General features: G+C 38.2%; 1 pseudogene; it reads left to right on the top strand.

Moving 5' to 3' along the window:
• The first annotated feature begins 1,806 nt into the window (after window positions 1-1,806).
• Window positions 1,807-1,945, top strand: LOC116592293 (annotated as a pseudogene).
• The last annotated feature ends 5,197 nt before the right edge of the window (window positions 1,946-7,142 follow it).

The raw sequence follows: 7,142 nt of genomic DNA on the forward strand, positions 1-7,142 counted from the left end.
TCTCAGGGTCCTGGGATCGAGTCCCGCATCGGGCTCTCTGCTCAGCAGGGAGCCTGCTTCCCTCTCTCTCTCTCTCTCTCTCTGCCTGCCTCTCCATCTACTTGTGATTTCTCTCTGTCAAATAAATAAATAAATAAAATCTTTTTTTATTTTTTATTTTTTTTAAAGATTTTATTTTTATTTAAGCAGCGGCTTAACCCACTGAGCCACCCAGGCGCCCCAATAAATAAAATCTTAAAAAAAAAAATAAAAATAAAAATAAAAGGCCAAATAAAATAAAATAAATAAAACAATGACCCAATATTGGATTAAGAAAAGCTGAAGGAAAGAGTAAAGTTAATGAAAATTAAGTAGAAGAAAGGAAATAATAAAGAGAAGAGCAGATATAAGTTTGGGGGGGGACCAATAATAAAAAAATGTAACAATGTCAAAAATTGGTTATTTGGAAACATCAGCAGGGTTGCTTGGGTGGCTCAGTTAGAGGAACATGTGACTCTTGATCTCCGGGTCTTGAGTTCAAGCCCCATGTTGGGTGTAGAGATCACTTAAATGCATAAAACTTAGAAAAGACCAGCAAAATCGATAGCACCTAGGTAGACAGATCAAGAAATAAAGACAGAGAACTCACGTTTATCAATGTCAAGAATGCCAGGTGAATTATCAGTATAGAACCTATAGACATTGATAGGATAACAAGGGGATATTATAAACAACTTTCACCATTTTTAAAATTTGACAATTTAGAGGAAATTTTCTGTAAATACAACACAACTTATCAAAGCTAGTCCAATATGAAAGGAAACAGAGTGGTTCTGTATCTGTTAAAGAAATTTAATTTGTTATTTTAAATTATCAAAGAAAACTCCAGACACAATGGTTTCATTGATGAAATCTATCAACATGAAGGAAAAAATAACCAAATCTTAGAAGAATTCTTACAGAAAAATCAAATAAGAGGGAATACTTCCCAACTCTTTTTTATGAGTCGGTAATACTCTAGTACCAAGCTTGCGAAAGACAGCACCAAATATAAAGAGGAAGGGGCACCTGGGTGGCTCAGTCAGTTGAGTGTCCAGCTCTTGGTTTCAGCTCGGGTTGTGATCTCAGGTTTGTGGGATTGAGCCCTGAGTGGGGCTCAACTCACAGTGGGGAGTCTACTTAAAATTCTCTCTCTCCCTCTTCCTCTGCCCCTCTCCTCACTCTCTCTTTCTAAAAAAGAATAAGTAAATATATTTTTTTCAGATTTTATTTATTTATTTGAGAGAGAGAGAGAGAGAGAGAGAGAACATGAGCAGCGGGAGAGACAGAGGGAGAAGCAGACTCCTCCCCACTGAGCAGGGAGCCCAACGTGGGGCTCAATCCCAGAATCATGACCTGAGCCAAAAGCAGACATTTAACTGACTTAAGACGTTAACTGGCTTAACCCTTAAGCCACCCAGGTGCTCCCAAAAGTAAATAAATCTTTAAAAAAACTAAATTAAAAAGAAAAAGAACAAAGAAGACAAGGAGGGAAGGAAGGATGGCTGGATGGACAGAAGGAAGGAAGGAAAGAAGAAAGAAGGGAAGGAAAAATTACAGATCAATATTTTTTATAAACATAGAAGGAAAAAAAATTTACAAACTGTTAGCAAATCAAATCCAGCAGTATATAGAAAGGACAATGCAATGTGATCAAATAGTCCTTATCTCAAGGACTATTTATCTCAAGGATATAAGGTTGGATTGACATTTAAAAGTTAGTATAATTCACCACTCTAACAGAATAAAGAATAAAAACCACGTGATCATTCTAACAGAAGCAGAAAAATCGCTTCTCGGCCTTTTGGCTAAGATCAAGTGTAGTATCTGTTCTTATCAGTCTAACAGAAGCAGAAAGCATTTGCTTCCTCTTGCCTGTAATCTCAAAAACATTACACTCAAAAAAAAAAAAAAAAAAAAAACCATTACACTCAGTGAAAGAAGCCAGACCCAAAATAGTACATAATGTATGATTCATTCACCTGTGGTTCTACAACAGGCAAAACTAATCTATAGTAAAAAATCAGTACAGAAATTGCTCTTAGATTGTGTTGGGATGGGGATTCACTGGAAAGAAGGTTGAGAGAATTTTTTAGGATGATGGAAATATTCTTAGGGGTGGGTTAAATTGGTTTATACAGTTGTCAAATAATACTCAAGATTCATATATTTCACTGTATATAAACTTTACCTAAAAAATAAAAAAATAACTAGGTAAATAATGATCTTTGCTTACTAGGTTTGCTTTTCACAGTAGTGTGGGGTAACAGTCCTAAAAGTGCATCCTTGTGCAAATAAATATCTTGACAATAATGGAACCAGTTTCTCACTGTTGGAGAAGGAAATTACAAATATGGCAAGCTAGAGGGAGCATATATATGTACATAAACATAAATGTATATGCATATTTTTTTTCTAGCTTTGTCTGTTGAGAAGGCCTAGAAATAATGACACATCAATAGCAGTAAGTACACCTAGCACCCAGAGTTGGTTCCTTTATTTTTCTCTTAAAATAAGGAAAGAACAAAATAAGCATAGAAATATCTTGTGCCAGAAATTAGAAAAGTGATCAGAGAATGATTAGAGAAGTGATCGGAGAATGAGGTGTCAGAGGTAGAAAGGATCTAACCTGAAGTTTTTCTCACTACCTAAATTTAGCTTTTTTTTTTTTAATTTAGCTTTTTACATTTATAATTTGAGCATGCAAGTAAATGATGGAAATGGAGTATAATCCATTAAATAAAATGAGATTCCAGGAATCCATGCTGATATGAATGAATGAAGGAATCAATTAATTAGAAAAAGGAAACCTTTGGCATGCCTGGGTGGCTCAGTCGGTTGGGCCATGCCTTTGGTTCAGGTCATGATCCCAGGGTCCTGGTTTGAGTCCTGCATCGAGCTCCCTGCTGAGCAGGAAGCTTCTCCCTCTGCCTGCTCATGTGTGTGCGCTCTGTCTCTTTCTGACAAATAAAACCTGAAAGAAAAAAAAAAAGAAAAGAAAAGAAAAGAAAAAGGGAAGCTTTTATTTACAGTAGAATGGTAACTAAAAGTGTAGAAGAAATGCTGAAATGAGACGTCATCAGTGGATGTTTGAACCAGTAGGTGAAAATATGCCGGTGTGTTTACATAGTATCCAAGTACTATCCCACAAATTACTTAATATTTGCATAGAGGAAAATATTAACTTAAAATGAGGTAATGTCTTGGCCACTATTTTCACTTAGTGAGAAGAGTTAGCATTAGCAACATTGGGACAGTATGACATCATGTGTTATTTGATATGATACTCTCAGAAGGCTATCACATCACTTCTGTATCGTTCTTGCCAGAAATGCATAACCCAAATTTTATTATGATGAAACAGCAGACATTCATGTTGAATGACATTCTACAAAATACCTCTGTCTTCTCAACACTGAAGAACTCTTCTAGATTAAAAGAAACCAATGAGTCATCACAACTAAATACAATATGGCATCATGGGTTAGAGTGTGGACAAGGAAAAATAAATAGCTATGAAGAACATTAATTTGATTAGATAATGGTACAATATCAATGTTAAACTTTTTTTTTAAGGTTTAGTTTATTTAAGAGAGAGAAAAAGAGAGAGCAGGGGGAGGGGCAGAAAAAGTCTCAAGCAGACTCTACACCCAGTGCAGAGCCAAGCCGGGGCTTCATCCTACAACCCTGAGATCATGACCTGAGGTAAAATTAAGAGTCGAAGGCCCAACTGACCGAGTCACCTAAGGACCCCTATGTTAATCTTTCTGATGTAGGTCATGTACTGGTTATGTAAGAGAATGTCCTTGTTCTTAGAAAATACACACAAAAGGGGCACCTGGGTGGCCCAGTCAGGTGAGTGGCAAACTCAGTTTGGGCTCAGGTCCTGATCTCGGGGTGTGGGATTGAGCCCTGCATTAGGCTCTGGGCTTGTTGCGGAGTTTGTTTGAGGATTCTGTCTCCCTTTTCCACTGCCCCTCTCCCCCAACTCACGCTCATTCTCTCTGTAAGGTAAATAAATAAACCTTCCAAAAAGAAAATACACACAAAAGTGTTTAGGGTTAAAGGACCCAGTTGGCTGCTAATCTGGTAACAACCTAATTTTAAATGGTTCAGAAAGAATATATGTACATATATACGCATGCATATATATGCACAAACAAAGCAACAAATTAAATATGTGTCAGAAAGAGAATGATGAGTGGTGCAACATTTAAATAGTTTGTCAGTCTGCTGGGTATATGGGAGTTCCTTATACTATTCTTGCAAGTGTTTTGTAAATTTGTACTTATATCAAAATTAAAAGTTTAAAGTTATTCACACTACCAGGATGTGTATGTAGATGTGTATCAGAGTGCATGTGTACATGTATCTGCTAAATTCAGAGGCAGGTTGCTATACTTTAAGTGTGGGAAAAACACAAGCTCTTAGTGTTAAGTATGAAATGGTGATGCATATTCTTAAGGAACACAAACCCTCTATGTTGATAGTCCCACCATTCTCTATTCTTTTTTTTTTTTTTAAGATTTTATTTATTTATTTGACAGACAGAGATCATAAGTAGGCAGAGAGGCAGGCAGAGAGAGAGAGAGGAGGAAGCAGGCTCTCCACGGAGCAGACAGTCCGATGCGGGGCTCGATCCCAGGACCCTGGGATCATGACCTGAGCTGAAGGCAGAGGCTTTAACCCACTGAGCCACCCATGCGCCCCCATTCTCTATTCTTTAAATGTTTTTGTTGTTTTGGAAATACTGAGAAATTGGGAAAAGATATCCCACTTTGTTTTCACCCTTAATCAAAACTAGTGTGCCTCATGTTCAGTATCTACTTCGGATTAAGTCTGTGTGACAATATGAATATTTACAGTCATGACTTCAAACCTGCTCTTGAAGTAATTATATCTCTGTCGAACTGCTTCTAGGGATGGATTACATGAAGGATTTAGTATAATCCAAAAAAATGCATTGTGTATCTAGAATGAAAAAATATGCTCATAAAAATCTACAAGATTGAACAGGTGGAAATGTTTTATAAAACCAATAGGAAACTTTAGTAAAGTTTTATGTTTGTTTTTATCATCAACCATATACACACACTTTGTTTAAAGAGTCACATAATTCAACAAGTTTTTTTAAATTAACATATAATATATTATTTGTTTCAGGGGTGCAGGTGTGTGATTCACAATTCACAGCACTCACCAAAGCACATACCTTCCCCAATGTCCATCCCTCAGCCACACCATCTCTCCCACCCTGCCCTCCACTCCAGCAACCCTCAGTTTGTTTTCTGAGATTGAGTCTCTTATGATTTGTCTCCCTCTCTGGTTTCATCTTGTTTCATTTTCCCCTCCCTTCCCCTGTGATCTTCTGTCTTGTTTCTCAAATTCCTTGTATCAGTGAGATCATATGATAATTATCTCTCTCTCTAATTGACTTATTTCGCTTAGCATAATACCCTCTAGTTCCAACCACATTGTTGCAAATGGCAAGAGTTTGTGTCTTGATGGCTGCATAATATTCCTGTGTGTGTGTGTGTGTGTGTGTGTAGACCGTATCATTATCCATTCATCTGTCGATGGATATCTGGGCTCTTTCCATAATTTGGCTGTTGTGGACATTGCTGCTATAAACATTGGGGAGCAGGTGCCCCTTTTTGTCTTAAGGGTAAATACCCAGTAGTGCAATTGCTGGGTCATAGGGTAGCTCTATTTTCAACTTTTTAAAGAACCTCCCTACTGTTCTCCAGACTGGCTATACCAGCTTGCTTTCCCACCAACTGTGTAGGAGGGTTCCCCTTTCTCCACATCCTCGCCAACATCTGTGTTTCCTGACTTGTTGATTTTAGCCATTCTGACTGGTGTGAGGTGGTATCTCATTGAGGTTTTGATTTTTCAACAAGTTTTATTAAGAGAAATAGCAGTGCCCTGGCCTCCTTTTACCCATTACCCACTTTTCAGAGACAACCACTTCCATTTCTTTTCTTTTTTTTTTTTTTTAAGATTTTATTTATTTGACAGATCACAAGTAGGCAGAGAGGCAGGCAGAGATAGAGGAGGAAGCAGGCTCCCCACTGAGCAGAGAGCCCGATGCGGGGCTCGATCCCTGGACCCTGGGATCATGACCTGAGCCGAAGAGGCTTCAACCCACTGAGCCACCCAGGCGCCCCACCACTTTCATTTCTTACAGCTACTTATTTTGATATTTACTGCTATGTGTCTAAATAACATGCTTAATTGTTATTTCTTGATTTTTTGATTTCATAAACTTGATTTATTGGTTTATTCCTATGGAAAATGGGGCCCCAACTTTCTCTGTTCTCCCTTTACCCACCACACAGGCATTCACCCTTCCCTTCCTTCCAACCTCCCTTACCCTCCATCCTCCAAAAATTGTCCTATCAGACTTTTGGTTACATTGATTTTTTAAAGATTTTACTTATTTATTTGAGAGAGAAAGAGAGAGTGTAGGAGCAGAGGAGAGGGGCAGAAGTCGAGGGAGAAGCAGGCTGCCTGTGAGCAGGAAGCCTGGCTTGGGGCTCAACCCCAGGACCCCTGGGATCACTACCTGAGCTGAAGGCAGATGCTCAACCAACCGAGCCACCCAGCTGCCCCTGCTTACATTAATCTTAAGAGTTTACATAATTACGACTACACAAATACTAGCCGAGGCAAGTAGTATACCATGATCATCTTCTTTTCCTGAACAGGTCTTTGTTTTTCCCAGAGTTAATAATTATCATGTTTTTTCATTGGTTTAGGTTCTAAGTACTTATCACTAACTCAGCCCCAGACTCTGACAATGGTCTGAATCTTAAGAGGTTCCAATGCATCGCCTATTTGGCTTTATCTTCCAAAGATGTCTGACATGACACCTGTGATCTACTCTAATCTGAACTGGTTTGCTGTTATGCCTGGGGACAACTGTCATCCTGGAGTCTCCATTCACTATAATCCTGGTGATTCCTTTTACTCCTTGCCTATTGTAGATCTTCTGTTTCCTGTGCTGTCAGTCATTTTCATTTTTGGTTATACTTTTGATTTAGAGGAGCACTTCCTGTGAAAGATGCAAAAGAGTTTTGTTTGACTTTATTTTTTTTTTAAAGTTTTTGTGTGTATGAAAATAT

The sequence above is a fragment of the Mustela erminea genome, chromosome 5, assembly GCF_009829155.1.
Source record: "Mustela erminea isolate mMusErm1 chromosome 5, mMusErm1.Pri, whole genome shotgun sequence".
NCBI classification, from domain to species: Eukaryota; Metazoa; Chordata; class Mammalia; order Carnivora; family Mustelidae; genus Mustela; species Mustela erminea.